Genomic DNA, 23392 nt, shown 5'->3' with positions numbered 1-23392 from the left:
GCACCCCAATGTTCATCGCAGCACTGTTTATAATAGCCAGGACATGGAAGCAACCTAGATGCCCATCAGCAGACGAATGGATAAGGAAGCTGTGGTACATATACACCATGGAATATTACTCAGCCATTAAAAAGAATTCATTTGAACCAGTTCTAATGAGATGGATGAAACTGGAGCCCCTTATACAGAGTGAAGTAAGCCAGAAAGATAAAGAACATTACAGCATACTAACACATATATATGGAATTTAGAAAGATGGTAACGATAACCCTATATGCAAAACAGAAAAAGAGACACAGAAGTACAGAACAGACTTTTGAACTCTGTGGGAGAAGGTGAGGGTGGGATGTTTTGAAAGAACAACATGTATATTATCTATGGTGAAACAGATCACCAGCCCAGGTGGATTGCATGAGACAAGTGCTCGGGCCTGGTGCACTGGGAAGACCCAGAGGAATCGGGTGGAGAGGGAGGTGGGAGCGGGGATCGGGATGGGGAATACGTGTAACTCCATGGCTGATTCACGTCAATGTATGACAAAACCCACTGAAATGTTGTGAAGTAATTAGCCTCCAACTAATAAAAAAAAAAAAAAGAAAGAAAAGAAACAGTCTCTGATGGTTATGGAGTAAAATGGCATTTATAACAGATGCTCTTTGGCTCGGCTCTCAAGAGCTGTACCTGTGTCTTCTCTTCATGCTGGGGAGGAAGGAGATGGGTGCTTTTCCTTCATCCACTTTATCTGCAAAGTCTCGCAGAAGCATTCTTGTGTCAGTGTGTTCTCCTATTTTATTTTCCCCCATGTTTTTCACCTGGTTAAGGTGATGGGTTTGCAGTCATTACACCATCTTAAAGTGATTTTACATTCTTGATGCAGGTAAGTGAGGAAATGAGTTTGAGAAGGACAAAGATAAAAACAAGGAAGCCAGTAAAGCAGGCCAAGCAGAGTAAGGTTGGGGAGGAGTCTGAGAAAATCTGCATGGGAGCAGGAGTGAGGAGCTTTATCTGAAGCTTTATACTTTATCTCCAGTAGATAAAATGCTCTACCTTTTGTCCCAGTTGTGGTTCCCTCCACTAAAGGACCAGGACAGCAGACAGTCAGTAAAACATTGAACTCCCTAGCTTAGAAGTGTATAGGCAGCAGCCAGATACCTAGATGGTCAGCTGAGACAGGGATGAGCACTGTGATTTTTCACAGTAATTTTAAGCTAAATCTTAATCTCTTCTTGATTCAAAATCAAAGCTTGGTAACATGATTTGTTAACCAAAGAGCCATAGATTCAACAGAAAACTTGTACTAAAGCTCAGTATACAAAACAGAAAAAGTAGAGTTGTTTTTGGTCCATTGTGGGATGAGAGCCTGAGACTCAGTTCACTCAACCTTCCCCGGTCCCTGAGAATCTATCCTCAGTGCATCATATGAAAATCAGTGCTGTAGGATATGAGATTAACATACAGAAACTGGTTGCATTTCTTTACACTAACAATGATATATCAGAAAGAGAAAGTTAAAAGACCATCCCTTTTAAAATCATATTCAAAAAATTAAAACATTTAGGAATAAACCTGGAGGTGAAAGACTTACATGCTGATAACTATAAAACAATGATAAAAAGAAATTGAAGATGATTCAAAGAAAGGGAAAAATATCCCATGCTCTCGGGCTAGAAGGATTAATATTTTTAAAGTGGCCATACTTCCCAAAGCAATCTGTAGATTTAATGTAATCCCTATCAAATTACCCATGACATTTTTTCACAGAAACAGAACTAAGAATTCTAAAATTCATATGGAGCCACAAAAGACCCAGAATTGCCAAAGCAATCCTGAAGGAAAAAGAGAAAAGCTGGAGGCATAACCCTCCCAGACAATACTACAAAGCTACAGTAATCAAAATAGTGTGGTGCTGGTGAGAAAAAAACAAAACCAAAAACCAGACATATGGATCAGTGGACAGAATAAAGAACCTAGAAATAAACCACATACCTACAGTCAATTAACCTTTGACAAAGGAGGCAATAATACACATGGAGAAAAGATAATCTCTTCAGCAAGGGATGTTGGGAAAACTGGACAGCCATATGTAAATCAATGACATTAGAACACACCTCCATTCCATACACAAAAATAAACTCAAAATGGCTTAAACCCTTAAGTATAAGACAGGACACCATAAAACTCCTAAAACAGAACATAAGCAGAACATTCTCTGACATAAATTGTACCAATGTTTTCTTAGATCTATCAATGAAATAGAAATAAAGCAAAAATAAACAAATGGGATCCAATCAAACTTGTAAGTTTTTGCATGGCAAAGGAAACCACAAACAAAATGAAAAGATAACCTACAGACTAGAAGAAAATATTGGTAAACAATGGAACTGACAAGGGCTTAGTTTCAAAAATATACAAACAGCTCATACAACTTAATAACCAAAAAACAAACACTCAATCAAAATATGGGCAAAAGACCTAAATAGTCATTTCTCCAAAGATGGCCAGTAGGCACATGAGAAGATACTCAACATCACTAATTATTTGAGAAATGCAACTCAAAACTACAATGAGGTATCATCTCACCAGTCAGAATGGCCATCATTAAATAGTCTACAAATAACAACTGCTGGAGAGGGTGTTGAGAAAAGGGAACTCTCTTACATTATTGGTGAGAACATGAATTGGTGCAGCCACTATGGAGAACAGTATGAAGGTTCCTTAAGAAACTAAAAATCGGGTTGCCATATGAGCCAGCAATCCCATTCCTGGGCATATATCCAAAGAAGACTATAGTTTGAAAAAATACATGTTCTCCAATGTTCATAGCAGCACTATTTACAATAACCAAGATATGAAAGCATCCTAAATGCAAACAGACAGATGACTGAATAAAGCAGTTGTAAGTATACACACACACACACACAATGGAAAATTACTCAGCCATTAAAAAGAATGAAATAATGCCATTTGTAGCAATATGGATGGACCAAGAGATGAGACAAGGGAAGCCTGATTTGCAGCAGTCCATGGGGCCACAAAGAGTTAGACATGACTGAGGAACTGAACTGAACTGAACTGAAGTAATTCAGACAGAGAAAGAGAAAGACAAATATCATGATGTCACTTATAAGCGGAATCTAAAAAAATGATACAAACAAATTTACTTACAAAACAGAAACAGACTCATAGACACAGAAAACAAGCATATGGTTACCAAAGGAGAAAGTGGTGAGGGACAAATTAGGCATTTGGAATTAGTGGATACAAACCACCATATATAAAATAGACAAACAATAAGACCCTACTGTATAGCACAAGGAACTATATTCAATACCCTATGATAAACCATAAAGGAAAACAATATGTTTATATATATATATAACTCAATCACTTTGCTATATACCAGAAACTAACACAACACTGTAAATGAGCCACCAGGAAAGCTGTGTAAATCAACTACACTTCATTTTTTTAAAAAAGGAAGAGAAAGTAATTGCTGTAGCCAAACACCTCTGCTTTAGAATTCACACACACCTAGCACGCCACATCATATAAATGGATTCTCTTTTTCCCTACTGTGAGTTATACACTGCCAGGCTACAGCATTCCTGTGATCTATACATGAAACAGACCATGATTTCAACCACTCACACACAAATGCTCACCAAGTGTCCATTACACGCTGGGCACTGTCCCAGTAGCAGGGATACAGTGGGAGTCACTCGGGCGTCATCCCCACTCACAGAGAACTGCACTGAAGAATAAATCTTTAGCGAATGCATAAAATGGTTGCAAAAACATCAGCAAACTTCTCCATATCTGACTTTTCCCAGGAACTGTTTTTTTTTTTTTTTTTTTTAACAACCTCTAACTCAGGAGGTGAGCTCAAGAAAGGACAGAAATAGTATGGACCTAACAGAAGCAGAAGATATTAAGAAGAAGTGGCAAGAATACACAGAACTGCACAAAAAAGATCTGCAAGACCCAGATAATCATGATGATGTGATCACTCACCTAGAGCCAGACATCCTGGAATGTGAAGTCAAGTGGGCCTTAGGAAGCATCTCTATGAACAAAGCTAGTGGAGGTGATGGAATACCAGTTGAGCTATTTCAAATCCTGAAAGATGAGGTTGTGAAAGTGCTGCGCTCAATACGCCAGCAAATTTGGAAAACTCAGCAGTGGCCACAGGACTGGAAAAGGTTAGTTTTTATTCCATTCCCTAGGAAGGGCAATGCCAAAGAATGTTCAAACTACCACACAATTGCACTCATCTCACACACTAGCAAAGTAATGCTCAAAATTCTCCAAGCCAGGCTTCAGCAATACATGAACTGTGAACTTCCAGATGATCAAGCTGGTTTTAGAAAAGGCAGAGGAACCAGAGATCAAATTGCCAACATCCACTGGACCATCAAAAAAGCAAGAGAGTTCCAGAAAAATGTCTATTTCTGCTTTATTGGCTATGCCAAAGCCTTTGACTGTGTGGATCACAATAAACTGTGGAAAATTCTGAAAGAGATGAGAATACCAGACCACCTGACCTGCCTCTTGAGAAACCTGTATGCAGGTCAGGAAGGAACAGTTAGAACTGGACATGGAAAAACAAACTGGTTCCAAATAGGAAAAGGAGTACGTCAAGGCTGCATATTGTCACCCTGTTTATTTAACTTATATGCAGAGTACACGAGAAATGCTGGGCTGGATGAAGCACAAGCTGGAATCAAGTTTGCTGGGAGAAATATCAATAACCTCAGATATGCAGATGACACCACCTTTATGGCAGAAAGTGAAAAAAAAACTAAAGAGCCTGTTGATGAAAGTGAATGAGAAGACTGAAAAACTTGGCTTAAAGCTCAAAATTCAGAAAACTAAGATCATGGCATCTGGTCCCATCACTTCATGGCAAATAGATGGGGAAACAGTGGAAACAGTGGCTGACTTTATTTTTTGGGGCTCCAAAATCACTGCAGATGGTGACTGCAGCCACTAAATTAGAAGATGCTTACTCCTTGGAAGGAAAGTTATGACCGACCTAGACAGCATATTAAAAAGCAGAGACATTACTTTGCCAACAAAGGTCTGTCTAGTCAAGGCTATGGTTTTTCCAGTGGTCATGTATGGATGTGAGAGCTGAACTTTAAAGAAAGCTGAGCGCCGAAGGATTGATGCTTTTGAACCGTGGTGTTGGAGAAGACTCTTGAGAGTCCCTTGGACTGCAAGGAGATCCAACAAGTCCATCCTAAAGGAGATCAGTCCTGAGTGTTCATTGGGAGGACTGATGTTGAAGCTGAAGCTCCAATACTTTGGCCACCTGATGCAAAGAGCTGACTCATTTGAAAAGACCCTGATGCTGGGAAAGATTGAGGGCAGGAAGAGAAGGGGACGACAGAGGATGAGATGGTTGGATGGCATCACCGACTCAATGGACATGAGTTTGGGTAAATTCCAGGAGTTGATGATGGACAGGGAGGCCTGGTGTGCTGCAGTCCATGGGGTCACAAATGGTTAGACATGATTGAGCACAGCACACGCGCTCTAACTCAGGAATCCAGAGTTCTAATGATGTCTTCACTTTTCTCACTTGACCATATAAACACTCCAGGTGGTAGTGGATGGGGAGATGGATCATGCCACAGGTCATCTGCAAAAGCCTGGAAGTTTTAGTTCACTGCAAGGATGTGACAGGGTTCATCTGCATGGACAGGAACAAAGCCCTGAGTGAATGTCTAGTCCTGCTCTCTTCCCTCTCTTCAGATCACTTCCAGGAACCAGAAGGAGTTCTGAGAGGTATTTCAATCAGGAAATTGACCTACTAGAAAGCATCCGCAGAAGTAGAGCAGGCCATAAGAGATGTGTGGGAAATTAATGAAGAGTCCCTTAAGCAAGTGAGGATATTTAGCCTGAAGAAGACAAAACGCCTTTACCCTGCGTGTGCCCGGAGAAGTGTATTTGAAAGTGATTGGTAACATTTAATAGACCTATCATATTGAAGAGGAACAGCTTGATCTATGTTCTACAAGGGAGAGCCAGAATTAATGAGAAAACATTAAAGAGAAGAACATTTGGGCTCAATATAAGGAAAACTTTCCTAATTATTGCAATGTTCCATGCATGAAGGGGCTGTCTCACAAAGGAATGAGGGCCCCATAACAGAAAACTTTCAGGTTAGGACTAAATATCCATCAGTTAGGGTTATGTAATGAAAATTCCCTTTACTGTTTCATCAAACATCTTTTGTGCAAATGTCCTGTAGATGCTGAGAGACATAGAGAGAAGGGAAAAAGCTTCCTCCTCCAAAAAGCTCACAGTTTAAAGAGTCCACCAAGTAAACAAACCAATAGTGACAATGTGGTATAATAATGTGCAATCAAAGAAACATGTGCCAAGCTTTAAAAGAGAAAATCAATGCAATGGTAGAGGTGGTTAGTTGTTATTGTTAGTTGCTCAGTCATGTCCAGTTCTTTGAGGCCCTAGGGAATATAGACCACCAGTCTCCTATGTCCATGGAATTCTCCAGGCAAACATACTGAAGTGGGTTGACATTTCCTTCTCCAGGGGATCTTCCCCTACCCAGGGATCGAACCTGGGTCTCCCACATTACAGTCAGATTCTTTACTGTCTGAACCACCAGAGAAGCCCTAAAAGAGGAACCAGAGATTATATGGAGAAAATGATGCTTGAGTGTATTTGAGGGGTAAGTAGGAGTTTTGTTCTGTTTTGTTTTGTTTTTGTGGATCATGCTGTTCAATAAGCAATGGTCCACAAGGAGGACATTCGGGGTAAAGAGGAGGTGGTTGTTTATGCAAAGGGCATGGGGGAGGAACCCATAGCTTATCAGGGAACCAAATGGTTTAAATGTCTAGAGCATGAGGTTGTGGGGGAAATGAGGAGATGGGAAGTGGCAGGAGACCAGGAGGAGGTGGGAGGCCGAGAAAGAGGATGGCCTTTGATCTTGAACAGAAGGGGTTCTCTCAGAGATAAGAGGAAATGTACAGGCATATGGAGTGAGTAACGACTGGTCAATAAGATAAAAATGCCCAGTGACAACATATCCTTCTGTGATATAAGAGATGAATGGCTCAGAGTTGGGGGATGAAGGCTGTATAAGTATTTTATGGAGACTGTCACAAAGGGTTAGCATAATTGTGGTAATGTGAAAGAAAGGTAAAATAATAATAGTCAGTTTAAGGGCCCAAAATAAGGATGAAACTTATAGCATCAGTTCATTCAAGCCTGTGATTTTCTTTAGCAGCATTCAGATGTGTGGTAAATCAAAGCAGATGACCTCCAGGGTCTTTCCTAAAGTCAGGAATCCCAAATTCCATGATTTGCCATCATTCTTTCTTGGGCATATGTGATTTTTCCTTTGTTTGTTTTTTGCTATAGCTTTTCTTGCATATACTATAGAATTTACCAAGTAAAATTATATAATGCAATGGTTTTTAGTATATTCAGAGTTGTACAACCATTATCTCATTTGGTTTTGGAACATTTTCATCATCCCCAAAAGAAGCCTTGTCCTCATTAGCAGTCTTCCCCTATCCTACCCTAGTTCCTGGCAACTACTAACCTATTTTCTGAACCTGTAGGCATGTCTATTCTGGATATTTCATTTAAATGGAATAATACAGTAGATGGCCTTTTGTGGCTAGCTTATTTCACTTAGCATAACATTTTCAAAGTTCATCCATGTTATACAGCATGAATCACCAGTCCATTCCTTTTTATGGCTGAATGGGGCTTCCCAGTCTATTTCTTTTTATGGCTCAGTGGTAAAAAGAACAACAACCCGCCTACCAATGCAGGAGACCTGGATTTGATCCCTGGGTCAGGAAGATCCCCTGGAGAAGGAAATGGCAACCCACTCCAGTATTCTTGCTTGGAAAATCCCATGGATAGAGGAGCCTGCTGGCGGCAGTCCATGCTGTCACAGAGTCGGACATGACCGAGCAACAAAACAACAACAATACTCCATTATATGGATATACCACATCTGTTTATCCATTCATCAGCTGACGGGCATTAGGTTACTTTCACTCTGGCTATTTTGAGTAATGTTGCCATGAACATTCTCGTACAAGTTTTCTGTGGACATCTATATTTATTTCTTTTGGCATAATGAATATTTTTTGACCCCTAATTCCTGAGATGTCATATGATGGGTTCAGTGTGTTTTCAGAACTCCTGCAACATTTTTAAGTGAAACTGTAGAATCTTCATCCTACCAAGTCCCTCAAAGTACATCAGTACCCTTTGGGATCTATCTATAAATTTTTATTTTCTTCTCTTGGGATGGTCTGCCTGCAAGTTCCAGGGAGTGAGGCATATCTAAGAGGCCCTGTGTGCGACTCCCTTAGCAAATCACGTATATATAAATATACACATATACACACATACATTTATACAATAAGTCTCTTACATATGAACCTTCAAGTTGCAGACTTTCAAAGATGAGAACGTGTATTCGCATGTCCATTCATTTAGGTTAATTCCCATGTCTGGCATACACTGTCACATGCATGCATCTCTACAAGTGGTTGTGCTTTTGTGTATTATACTGCACAGTACTATGAAGAATATAGTAGTGCATTATCTTTATTTCAAGCCCAGAATGTCTGGAAGCAAGCATAAAAGCAGCAGTGATATAGTTGGTACTATTGTACTTTTCAAGGTACCGTAAGATTTAAAATGTTTTATTTTTTCTGTATAATTTGTGTGGAAAGTATTATAAACTATTACAGTACTATATAGTCAATTGTGTTGGTTGGGTACCTGGGCTAACTTTGCAGGACTTAACGAACAAATTGGACTTAACGAACACACTCACGGAATGAACTCATTTGTATGTAGGGGACTTACTGTATATATATTTATTTACAGTGTTTGTAAACAGATTACATATATTATGATAGAACGTTACTGTTTTTTCATCTGATTAAGGGAAAATCTTTTTCCCTCTAGCTGTGGGCTCGTAGCCATTTCATCATCTTGAAATGATTCTCTTCTCCTGTCTGTTCTGCCTTATAAGGACAATTGAAAGGGAAATGTGGGAAAAGTTCCAGCAGGGCAATAGATGCTTTTTCCAAGGTAGAAGAGAGATACCTGGCCAAAGCATTCATAGGTCACTTTGTCTACATAAAGTGATAAAGTGAGGGAAAGAAAAATGGTTAACTCTTTACTTGCATGAGTTCCTACTCAGCAAACCTGAAGAGGAAAAACAAAAAACGGCCCAGTGGACAGTCCAACTCTTCATACTTTCAGATACATACTGCATAAAGGGGATTTATCAATAGGAAACTGGCTCAGAAAGCATTAGAACTTAGCTGTTATGCATTGATTGAATTTAGTAGGCCTCCAACTCTGAGAGGACTTTCTCCCAAGATCATTCTCAATGTCACCAGGGAAGAAATAAAAACTCTCCTTGTCTTTGGGTCTGCAATATCCCTAGCAGTGGTCCTGTAATTGACTCTTCACCGGGATCCCTTCTGGCCTGGGGACTCTCTTTCAGCCCTGTTTTCAAAGGCTACTTCTATGCCTTCTCCCAGTGAGAACTTCTCTCATTTACTTAATGGCAATTCTTACAATAGAGTCTCTGCTTTCTACAGGCTTCACTCCCATTTCCATGAATGTCTGAAAACCCACATAGATCCACATAGGAAGGAGGTGGACTGGAGTGCATGTTCAGTCACTCTGTTGTGTCCAACTTTTTGTGACCCCACTGGCAGTAGCCCACCAGGATCCTCTGTCCATGGAATGTTCCAGGCAAGAATATTGGAATGGGTTGCCTTCCATTCCTACTCCAGTGGTTCCTGACTCAGGAGTGAAGATGTAGAGTAATTAAGAAAGCTTTGAACAGGCTTTTCTGCGCTCCTTGATTCTTGACTGCCTCAAGTCCTTCCATACTCCTCCATCCTCCCAGATTGTTCTTTCTTCTATATGTTCCCCATCTGCCCAGGAGCTTGTTCTCTGCTCTTTTCTCTGAAAACCAGATGTGAGGACATTTGTTCAGCTCCCACACGGGAGGGGTGCTCCCATTCTGAAATGACTCTAAATCTATTTTAGAGAGCAGCGTTTTAAAAGAAACCCACAACAGCCCCATGGAATGTTCTTAACAAATTACAGAAAGGTTCATATTGATATTATCCATTTTAATAACTGTCTACCAAGAGTTATCACCAGCTTTCCTAAAAGTAGACCAATGAAAAGACAAAACTTAACTGAGTCAGAATGGAACTGTATAGGTGAGGTGATGTTCATAATCAGAATAAATAAATCAAGGTATCAAAAACTCTTATCCAGCTATCGCCAAATCTAAATCTCACAGTTAACTCTGAAGAGCTTTAGCAACCAATCTTTTTAGCAGAAAATAATACTATTATGAAATTTAAAAAAAGTTAAAATGGGGATTTTGGACTTTTGTTTCTAAGTAGGATGGAATAGAAAGCAACAGAACACTCCTCCCACAGTAACAGCTAAAAAAGGCAGATAATTTGAAAAAAATTATATATATACACACACACATGCAACTTATTTTAAAACATATGTAACATATAAAAGTATAAATTTATATATAAGTATAATTTTAAAGATTATATTTATCTATTAAATATATATATTACTTTTACATAAATATAAGTTGTTCCTTATTATTTGTGAATTTCCTAGAGATTTCTCCTAGCCACTAAACTTATTTTTAATGCTAAAATCAAAGCTCACAGTACTGTGGTCATCTGTGACAAGCTCATGCACACAGTGGCAAAACATTTGAGTCATGCAATATGCATGTTCCCACCTGAGGTTAAATAAGGCAACACTCTGCTTCTTGTTTCAGCTCATACTATAAACAAGCATCCTTTTCACAGTCTGTTCAGTGTCATAGTCTATTTTTTGTATTTTTGTGGGTTTTGTTGGTGACTTTGCTATTTTAAAATGGGCTCCAAGTGTAGTATTGACATGCTATCCCGTGTTCCTCAGCACGCAAAGGCTGTGTGTGCATTATGGAGGAAATACATGTGTGAGATAAGTTTCACTCAGGTTTAAGATGGCCGTAAGTTCAACGCTAATGAACCAACAAATTGTATTAAATAACCAAATCATCGATTTCCCCTAGGGACAGCAATTCAGTATTTGCTAATTCAATGTTAGTGGTGATTTTACAGAACACAACTACTTCAATGAAAGTCAATTCTGTATATATGTTTTACATATATAATTTTATATATCTTTTTATGCAATTTTTAGTATATACATTTTTAGAACACTGAATGAACTAAACCAGAGAGTAGCAAGCCCTTCCAAAGCAAAAAAAATATTGCTAGTCAATTTCTTATCTAGGGGTATTTGCAAATTTGGGGTAAGAATTGAAGATTGGGCAGGAGAGAAGAGAAACCAACAAGGTTTTGGTGATCTTATAGGACAATTGTAACAAAGTAGAAATTTCAGGCTCATGAAATATGGTGACCACTTTCTCTCAGAGTTCATTTGCTGAATCCAAATCTGCATAGAAAGCTAGAACGCTTCTAAAAGTCACACTAAAATCCCTCTTTATCCAGCAATATTTGGAAGACAAAGTAGTACAGGAAGAAGGAAGATTTCATCAACACAAGGCTGGTCTTCTCCTCAAGGAATTTAAAATATTTGCCAGATCATGGACCAGAAGGTTGGAGAACACAGCTCAAAACTGCCAGACAGCACACTGACTCAGTCTTTAGCGATGGGAAAATGATATGGAGCCTTGCTAAGCTTTCAGTCAAAAGTTGGGAAGGTTTCTCCCTTGAGATATTTGAAACCAGAGGTAGATAGAGTTTAATTAAAGCTAAAAATCTCACTTTCTGGTTGGATCTAGAAAGGGAAAACCCTTTCTGAGGAGAAAAAATATAAATTTCAATCTCTACAATTAGTTATATACAAAGTCTGGCATAAAATTAAAAAAAAAAAAAGGACATGTGAAGAACCACAAGGACAAAGATCAAGACCAAAAACAGTCAACAGGAACAGACTTACAGATAATTTAAATGTTGGAATCGGAAGACAAAACAAAAAAAAGAATTATAATAAATATGTTAAATAAAGTATAGGAGAAGATGGACACAATGGTTGAAAGGATTAATATTAATAATTTTAGTATGAAATTGAAACCTATACAATCAGATAGATCTTCCACAACTGAAAACAAAGCAAATCTTTTTTAAATTGCACTTCAATTTCTTGTGCATCACAGATGTTATTTTTTTTTAATGATTCGAAGGTTTGTGGCAACCCTGTACTGTGCAATTCTATTGGCATGATTTTTTATAACATTGTTTTTTAATTAAGGCATCTACAAGATTTTAGACATAATGCTGTTGCACACTTAATAGACTACTGTATGGTATAAATATACTTTTATATGCACTTGGAAACTAAAAAATTTGTGTCACTTGTTTTACTATGATATTCACTTTATTGTGGTAGTCTGGAACCAAGCCTTTAATATCACTGAGGTATGCCCGTAAATGAAATTAAAAACTTAGTGGATGTACTTAAGAGCACTCAAGACACAGCAGGAAAGTGTCAACAAGACAACACTCAGACTGAAAATCAAAGAGAAAAAGAAAAAAAGTGATGAAACTGAGTGTAAGAGATATACTGAATACAGTAAAACAACCTAATGTATATGTAGTTTGAATATCAGAGGTAGAGAAGAAAAAGAACAAGGTAGAAGCATTATTTGAAGATATAATAGTCATAATCAACCTATTCACTTATCCAGGCAGATAAATGCAAAGAAAATCACACTTAGGCACATGAAAAACTGCTGAAAACAAAAAATAAAGATAAAAATCTCAAAAGTACCTCTTTGATGGAGATACTTTACTCATTAAAGTAAGAATTAAAAATGACTTCTCAGCCAAACTTATACATGTAGAGAACAATGGAATGATGTATTTAAAGAGCTGAAGGTCAAAAGCTACTAATATATAATTCAATCTTCAGAGAAAATTTTATCTATCAAAAATGAAAGCAAATTAGAAGATAAAGCTAGAATTTTTTTATTTCCAATATATCTGCATTACAATAAATGAAGCTTTTCAGCTTGAAGGATATATGTATAAATGTATTGTCACTTGAGATTTGTTAACTTTAGTGTATTTAATTTTTTTAATATACAATGAATGCAGTTGACCCTCAAAATTAGAAAATTCTCAGCTTCTCTTCCCATTTAGGATTTCAACCATCTACACTCTTGCTTATTTCCTATGTAATTGGATATAAGCAAGTGTCTTCAGTAAATACCTTGAACAGTAATTCTGAACATCAATTAAAACAGTGAAAGAACAAGCAAGGAAATGATGACAAATATACAAAGTGAACTATGGCCTCATTGATTTACTGACTTTTAACCTTCCTTTGCTCAGAATCCTGAAATTGATTCATTCTGGTTATTTTCAGAGGTTTCTGTCCTTCCTGCCTTCCAATATAATCTTTGAAAAAGTACCTGCTTTTTGGGTCCTCATCTTCTATGCCATAAAATAATATCCAATGGATTCTAAAGCATGTATTGAATTATGTGTGACCCCCGACAACAGAGTCACGAATTATATCCTGCCTGACCTATTTTCCTCTTTATTTCCTTTTGTGCTTTCTCAAGTTTCTTGAGGGAACAAATTGATAAAGATATTTGCTAACTGTAGGTCTTTTCTGCTTCCTTGATATATAATTATCTCTGAGATATACTCCCCTCCCCCAAGCTTCTTCCTGAATTTCCTTATGTTTCTATAGATGGGTCTGTATTGCCAGTTATACACACTGTCATACAAACTATCCAGCTAAGACTGAATCAAGATTCAAAATTCCTCCTTTTTCTATGCCATGGCTATGCTAAAGTTCTCTTCACATTTATCATTACTTCACATATGTATCTTATGAACCCAATAATTTTTATCCCCTGGTTCATTGTTGTAACTTTAGATGTATATGGTTGTAGATTCACTTGTTACATATTCAGTTACCAAAAAGATATTTCTGAAGATAGTCTTCTCTGAGTTCAGTCAAGTCTAAAAAAATTGTGCAAGCTTTAATTCTCTGCACAAGATTATACACAGCACAGACTCAGATGTGAAAACAGAGAGGATCTTGAAAAAAATAAATTCCCAATTATTTATAGATAATTGGGAATTCAAGTCCAGTATTCAAGGTCGTGTTGCTCTGGATTCTCATAAGCCTTGAAATCAGTATTTTACGCCTGCACTGCCGGCAGATTCTTTACTGGCTGAGCCACAAGAGAAGCCCATTTTAAACCAAGTTTATCAAACTCTCCAAGAAGCATTCAGCCTCAGGTGACATCTCAGATGTAAATCTAATTAGTAATAAATTAGTAATTAGAAAATATAATAGAAAGCCTTTGACAAAATTCAACACTCATTTATGATTAAAACTCTCCAAAAAGCAGGAATAGAAGGAACATACCTCAACATAATAAAAGCTATATATGACAAACCCACAGCAAGCATCACCCTCAATGGTGAAAAATTGAAAGCATTTCCCCTGAAATCAGGAACAAGACAAGGGTGCCCACTCTCACCACTACTATTCAACATAGTGTTGGAAGTTTTGGCCACAGCAATCAGAGCAGAAAAAGAAGTAAAAGGAATCCAGATAGGAAAAGAAGAAGTGAAACTCTCACTGTTTGCAGATGACATGATCCTCTACATAGAAAACCCTAAAGACTCTACCAGAAAATTACTAGAGCTAATCAATGAATATAGTAAAGTTGCAGGATATAAAATTAACACACAGAAACCCCTTGCATTCCTATATACTAACAATGAAAAAACAGAAAGAGAAATTAAAGAAACAATACCATTCACCATTGCAACAAAAAGAATAAAATACTTAGGAGTATATCTACCTAAAGAAACAAAAGACCTATACATAGAAAACTATAAAACACTGATGAAGGAAATCAAAGAGGACACAAACAGATGGAGAAACATACCGTGTTCATGGATTGGAAGAATCAATATTGTCAAAATGACTATTCTACCCAAAGCAGTCTATAGATTCAATGCAATCCCTATCAAGTTACCAATGGTATTTTTCACAGAACTAGACCAAAGAATTTCACAATTTGTATGGAAATACAAAAAACCTCGAATAGCCAAAGTAATCTTGAGAAAGAAGAATGGAACTGGAGGAATCAACCTGCCTGACTTCAGACTCTACTACAAAGCCACAGTCATCAAGACAGTATGGTACTGGCACAAAGACAGAAATATAGATCAATGGAACAGAATAGAAAGCCCAGAGATAAATCCATGGACCTATGGACACCTTATCTTTGACAAAGGAGGCAAGGATATACAATGGAAAAAAGACAACCTCTTTAACAAGTGGTGCTGGGATAACTGGTCAACCACTTGTAAAAGAATGAAACTAGAACACTTTCTAACACCATACACAAAAATAAACTCAAAATGGATTAAAGATATAAATGTAAGACCAGAAACTATAAAACTCTTAGAGGAGAACATAGGCAAAACACTCTCCGACATAAATCACAGCAAGATCCTCTATGACCCACCTCCCAGAATATTGGAAATAAAAGCAAAACTAAACAAATGGGACCTAATGAAACTTAAAAGCTTTTGCACTACAAAGGAAACTATAAGTAAGGTGAAAAGACAGCCCTCAGATTGGGAGAAAATAATAGCAAATGAAGAAACAGACAAAGGATTAATCTCAAAAATATACAAGCAACTCCTGCAGCTCAATTCCAGAAAAATAAATGACCCAATCAAAAAATGGGCCAAAGAACTAAACAGACATTTCTCCAAAGAAGACATACAGATGGCTAACAAACACATGAAAAGATGCTCAACATCACTCATTATTAGAGAAATGCAAATCAAAACCACAATGAGGTACCATTACTCGCCAGTCAGGATGACTGCTATCCAAAAGTCTACAAGCAATAAATGCTGGAGAGGGTGTGGAGAAAAGGGAACCCTCTTACACTGTTGGTGGGAATGCAAACTAGTACAGCCGCTATGGAGAACAGTGTGGAGATTTCTTAAAAAACTGGAAATAGAACTGCCATATGACCCAGCAATCCCACTTCTGGGCATACACACTGAGGAAACCAGATCTGAAAGAGACACGTGCACCCCAATGTTCATCACAGCACTGTTTATAATAGCCAGGACATGGAAGCAACCTAGATGCCCATCAGCAGATGAATGGATAAGGAAGCTGTGGTACATATACACCATGGAATATTACTCAGCCATTAAGAAGAATTCATTTGAATCAGTCCTAATGAGATGGATGAAACTGGAGCCCCTTATACAGAGTGAAGTAAGCCAGAAAGATAAAGAACATTACAGCATACTAACACATATATATGGAATTTAGAAAGATGGTAACGATAACCCTATATGCAAAACGGAAAAAGAGACACAGAAATACAGAACAGACTTTTGAACTCTGTGGGAGAATGTGAGGGTGGGATATTTCAAAAGAACAGCATGTATACTATTTATTGTGAAACAGATCACCAGCCCAGGTGGGATGCATGAGACAAGTGCTCGGGCCTGGTGCACTGGGAAGACCCAGAGGAATCGGGTGGAGAGGGAGGTGGGAGGGGGGATCGGGATGGGGAATACGTGTAAATCTATGGCTGATTCATATCAATGTATGACCAAAAATATATATATATATATATGTGTACATACTAATAAATGTGAAAAGGATAAAAAAAAAATTAAAAAAAATAAAAAAAACTGAAAAAAAAAAAGAATTAACAATAAATTAGTAATTAGAAAATACACAATACTGTATAGTCAATTCATATTTAGTAAACATTTATCAATGATGTGTAGTAAATTAGTAATCAGTAGTAAATACTTTTGAGTAATGTGTAAAGAGTATGGCTCACAGGAGACTTCTAGGTGGCTTGTCCTGACTCTTTCCCAGAGCTCCTGGGACTGAGGCAAGCATCCTTTCCATAAAGTCACACTAAAAGTTCAATTAACCCCAAATGCTATATTCTTTCCTTTATTCTGTAGCACTTAAACAGGATAATAAAAAAAAAAATTCCCACACCCCTGAAGAAAAAATATGGTATGAATCAACAAAAGCATCTATCTACTATTAGAACTTGAGAGTTTCTCTTTCAGCTTTTCCTCAGTTTAACCACATCTTTATGTCAGTCCTAGTCTCATCTTTGGCCCATTAGGTTGCCATCTTTTCAAATTTTGACTTTGGAGAACTCTAAGATTGAGAAACAGTTATTCTCCCGGTTAACTCTCCTCTGGCACATTTAAGTTACCAAGAGGAAGGAATTCACTGTCTACCAGTTATATCATCTCATTTCCCTTCTAATATCCTTTCAGATTGCCTTTCTTGAGCAGAGTCATTTCCCATATCCGTGAGGTCTTTTGAGGGAAACCCTCAGCCTGTGTGCCCTACCCATTTGATGTTACTTCTCTGAAATACAACCTTGTAAGAAAAAGAGGCACTTCCTGAAAAGTAGAACTGAATCTAAATGAAGCAATATACTCATTTTTTAAAACTGGAAATAAGATTTTGGAATCAAATCAGCCTGGGTTCAAATTCTGACTCTGTCACTAAATACTAGAGAGACTTGAAGGAAGCTTGGCATTACTTTTTTGAATTTATTTCTGTAAAGAGGAATAATAAAACAAATATCACATGTTAATACATATATAAGGGATCTAGAAAAATAGTACAAATGAACCTATTTGCAGGACAGGAATACATGCAGACATAGAGAATGGACATGTAGACACCATGGGGAGAAGGGGAAGGTAGGACGCACTGGGAGAATACCACTGACATAGGTACATTGCCATGTATAAAAGAGAGAGCTAGTGGGAAGCTGCCATATAGCAGAGGGGGCTCAGCTTGGTGCTCTGTGATGACCTAGAGGGCTGGAAGAGGTGGGGAAGGAAGGTTCAAGAGAAGAGAATATATATATACTTATAGAGCTGATTCACTTTGTTGTATGGCAGAAATTAACACAACATTGTAAAGCAATTATACTCCAATAAAAAATAATAATAATAAATAAAATAAAACCTACTTTGCAATTCTATTGTAAGAATCAGAGTTAATTTTGTAAGATGCTAGAATAATGCCTGGACAACACAGGTGCTCAATCAATGGTAACTTGTTATTCTTGGAGCAGCTTCTCTAACAGAAGGAGGAGAATACCCTGGTATAAGACAGACAACTATATTGGCTTCTGTGGAAGCAAAGGGTCACTTAACAAAGTGGATACCTAGCTTTGTATCATAAGCATTCAATAAATTCTATTGAATGAATGGTAAATGACATTGTTTCCCATTTATACGAGAAGACATTCAGCTTTCTTTTCCTCTAAACAGCTCATGAAAGTCATTGTTTTCAAGCCTTCATTGTATTCCGATATTCTCAGCTCTAAAGTGCTGTGTTCAACAAGCAATACACTTTTAGCTGCAAACTACCAAATTGAAAACTATTAACTAGAATGTCAAGGCTTTGATTGTACCATGATAAATGGTGCTCATAACATGACTTTAGTGACTGAAAGATCTGGAAGTATCTTCTGAATCAACTAAGACTAAATTGATTCAATACGATTTTTCTGTTGAGCATATGCGTGGCATTCAAAATCTTTGAAATTGATAACCCAAGGAAGCCCCCTAAGGAAAGGCCAGGGTGTTGTTGTCTAAGTACCTTTTTACACAATGCCTACAGAAGATGAGCTCAATGAATATTTGTTGAACTTAAAATTAAAAAAAAAAGGATGGGGGAGTAGAAATTAGTGAAGTGTGTAGCATATAAAGCAACTTCATCTTCTAATTAGGGATTTAATTAATAAGAATATCATATTGCTAAGCCACAATAGAAAATATAGGCATCATTAAAGGTTAGATGCCTTAACGTTACTGTTTATATAGCAGAATTTCTTTACAAAATGGATTTTCTCTAGCTTGCAGTCTTTGTTGTTTGTTCTTCAGTTGCTCAGTCATGTCCAACTCTTTGCAACCCAGTGGATGCAGCAGACAGGCTTCCCTGTCCTTCACCATCTCCAGGAGCTTGCTCAAACTCATGTCCATTGAGTTGGTGATGCCATCCAACCATCTCATCCTCTGTCATCCCCTTCTCCTCTTGCTTTCAATCTTTCTCAGCGTGAGGGTCTTTTCTAACAAGATGGCCCTTCACATGAGGTGGCCAAAGTATTGGAGCTTCAACTTCAGCATCAGTCCTTCCAATGAATATTCAGGACTGATTTCCTTTAGGATTGACTGTTTTGATCTCCTTGCAGTCCAAGGGACTCTTAAGGGTCTTCTCCAACACCACAGTTCAAAAGCATCAATTCTTTGGTGCTCAGCTTTCTTTATGGTCCAACATTCACATCCATGCATGACTACTGGAAACACCATAGCTTTGACTAGACAGACCTTTGTTAGTAAAGTAATGTCTCTGCTTTTTAATATGCTGTGTAGGTTCATCATAGCTTTTCTTCCAAGGAGCTCAAATGTTTTAATTTCATGGCTGCAGTCACCATCTGCAGTGACTTTGGAGCCTATGAAAAGAAAAGTCTTTCATTGTTTCCATTGTTTCCCCATCTATTTGCCATGAAGTGATGGGTCCAGATGCCATGATATTAGTTTTTGAATGCTGAGTTTTAAGCCAGCTTTTTCACTCTCCTCTTTCACTTTCATAAAGAGATTCTTTAGTTCCTCTACACTATCTGCCATAAGGGTGGTGTCATCTGCATATCTGAGGTCACTGATATTTCTCTCAGCAATCTTGATTCCAGCTATTGCTTCATCCAGCCTGGCATTTCACATGATGTATTCTGCATAAGAATATCATCTGCCTGCAATGCAGGAGACCCAGGTTCAGTTCCTGGGTCGGGAAGTTCCCCTGGAGAAGGAAATGGCAACCCACTCCAGTATTCTTGCCTGGAGAATCCCCTGGACAGAGGAGCCTGATAGGCTACAGTACGGGATTGCAAGAGTCGGACAGGACTTAGCGACTAAACCACCACCACCACTCTGCATATAAGTTAAATAAGTAGAGTGACAATATACACCCTTGTCATAGTTCTTTCCCAATTTGAAACCAGTCCATTGTTCCATGTCTGGTTTTAACTGTTGCTTCTTGAAACCTGCAAACAGGTTTTTCAGGAGGCAGGTAAGGTGGTCTGGTATTCCCATCGCTTTGAGAAATTTCCACAGTTTATTGTAATCCACACAGTCAAAGACTTTGGTATAGTCAATGAAGCAGAAGTAGATGATTTTCTGGAACTCTGTTGCTTTGTCTATGATCCAACGGATGTTGGCAATTTGATTTCTGGTTCCTCTGCCTTTTCTAAATCCAGCTTGAACATCTGGAAGTTTTCAGTTCACATACTGTTGAAGCCTCACCTGGAGAACTTTGAGCATTACTTTGCTACATGTGAAAGGAGTGCAATTGTGTGGTAGTTTGAACATTCTTTGGCATTGCCCTTCTTTGGGATTGGAATGAAAACTGACCTTTTCCAGTCCTGTGGCCACTGCTGAGTTTTCCAAATTTGCTGGCATATTGAGTGTAGCACTTTCACAGTATCATCTTTCAGGATTTGAAACAGCTCAACTAGAATTCTATCACCTCCACTAGCTTTGATCGTAGTGATGCTTCTTAAGGCCCACTTGACTTCACATTCCAAAAGGTCTGGCTCTAGGTGAGTGATCACACCATTGTGGTTATCTGGGTCATTAAGATTTTTTTTGTATAATTCTTCTGTGTATTCTTGCCACCTCTACTTAATACCATCTGCTTCTGTTAGGTTCATACCATTTCTGTCCTTTATTGTGCCCATCTTTTTGCGAAATGTTCCCTTTGTATCTCTAATTTTCTTGAAGTGATCTTTAGTCTTTTCCATTCTATTGTTTTCCTCTATTTCGTTGCATTGATCAGTTAGGAAGGCTTTCTTATCTCTTCTTGCTATTCTCTGGAATTCTGCACTAAGATGGATATATTTTTCCTTTTCTTCTTTGCCTTTTACTTCTCTTCTATTCTTAGCTATTTACAAGGCCTCCTCAGACAACCATCTTGCCTTTTTGCATTTCTTTTTGCAGCCTAGTGAGTCACATTATTTTCTCATGTAAGAACAGTGATTTCTAAAGATAAAAGTACAAGAAGTGGATTTCCTAAACTTGCAGTCATTCCCCAAATATGGCAATGTTAATTTCAAAATATGAGCACTTTAAAAAATTATATGTTGACTCCACAAGTGGCTTTTACACACCAGATTTAGATTTTAGTGCATCAGCTAATGACTCAGTATTTCAAGTCATTATTTTTATAGCTGCCTGCCAGACAACAATTTCATTTTGACATCATCACTTTATTTATCCCCAAAGAAGTTTGTATCATTAAATATTGGATATATATATTTTATAATGTTTCCATTACAGTTCTATAAAATGTTGCTACTAGTAATAAGAAACATAGTTCTGATACACTTCTTAATATTGAAACAAAGAAAATAAATATTAAGTAATACAAACCAGAAACTATTCATCTCCAATTAGAAGTTATTTAATTCAAGTTGGTCAAAGATCAGAGATATGAAATGTTGCAAATACACCATTGAAGATAAGTGGCCAAGTATAATTGTGAATTTGTAATCTTTTATAGATTCTTCCTTATACATATATACTATATATAAATGTACACCTATATATATGTGTATGTTTTAGATACATATATTATGTGTATCTAAAACATATATAACTTTTCAGAAATATATTTTGTAAATTAGGATGATGTAATCATCCTACAGATGTAAAATCATCTGTAATTAAACAAGAAGGTTGCAGTTGTCATGGCAAAGAAAAAAACTGACTTTAATAACTTAGTTATTTGTCTGCTTTTCTGTAAGCATTTTTTTTTTGGTAGTCCTTGCTTAAAATATTGGCATATTCCATTTGGAACATACCTCTGTTCTCTTTCTTCCACTCAGGTGGAAACACAGCGAGGATTCTTAAGACTTTTGGACTCTGTGGGAGAAGGCGAGGGTGGGATGTTTTGAGAGAACAGCATCGAAACATGTATATTATCTAGGGTGAAACAGATCACCAGTCCAGGTTGGATGCATGAGACAAGTGCTCGGGGCTGGTGCACTGGGAATACCCAGAGGGATGGGGTGGGGAGGGAAGTGGGAGGGGGGATCGGGATGTGGAATACATGTAAATCCATGGCTGATTCATGTCAATGTATGGCAAAAACCACTACAATACTGTAAAGTAATTAGCCTCCAACTAATAAAAATAAATGGAAAAATAAATAAATAAATGTTATAAATGTTATGATTAAAAAAAAGAAAAACCTTGGTTTTTAAATTTATAACGGTTATAGTTCACAACAAATTTAGGCTCAAATAAATGCTTTTTCTAAGCACACACACACACAAAAAGAGATTATGATGATTTTTTAAAATGCAAAAATCAAGTCTCAACCCCTGAAGATCACCTTGCTGAAGCTAATGGCAAAGTGAAGACAATTTAAGAGAAGGGAAGGCTGCAAACTGACAGATGTTGAAAAGAAATGACTTGCATTCATACCCAACCCATTACTTCATCCCTATGTCAAAAGCCATGTTGACAATCTCCCTTAGCAGGAGTTGTTTTTCTGCCAACCCTGGGGTCCTGCCCATCTCTGTGATGCTGAGGTATGCCCAAGCACCTCACTGGATAAGTTGCTGGTTTTTGCACTGCCCCATAAGGTGTAGCCCAGGCCTTCTTGTGTTTTCTCAACATCTGCTTAGATTGGGAGATTCTTCCCCCAATATGATGTTTTATTTTCCCATTTCTCTTTCGGATCTAAATCTTTCATATTTGCTAAATGTACTCTAACACACTTTGTGTGAATTTCTGTTTGGAACCAGACCCATCAAATGTAACCTTGTGTTCTTGGGAAAATCATGAGATGGCTGTTTTAGTGGATTTTTTTATTGAATTAGGACATATATTACCACATCTGTTTCATAGTTACTATAATAAATAATGTTTCACTTCTCAAGACTGAGTTATAAAAATAATTGATTTTGACATTAGCCCATCTATTTAATATGGTCTATAAAATGTTCAAAAAATTCTGAATAATGTGATGGCCTAACAAAGGAGCCAATCTGCTAGCTGGATGAGGACGTTGGAGCTCTGTCTGGGGGACTCTCCAGAAACACAGTTACAAAGACTGGAGGACGATGTCAGCTGTCTAGTCCCAGTGTTTGTTTATCCATCCAGCATAGCTTAGGGTAAAAGTCCTGTATTTGTTTCTATGGTTATAAACGGTCCCACCCTTCTGAATATTTACGTTGAATCAGTCAGCCAGCCAGCCAGCCAGCCAGTTGTACAAA

This window comes from Cervus elaphus, chromosome 12, assembly GCF_910594005.1.
Source record: "Cervus elaphus chromosome 12, mCerEla1.1, whole genome shotgun sequence".
Lineage (NCBI taxonomy): Eukaryota > Metazoa > Chordata > Mammalia > Artiodactyla > Cervidae > Cervus > Cervus elaphus.
The sequence above is the reverse complement of the archived record's forward strand: the minus strand, read 5'-3'. Positions refer to the sequence as shown.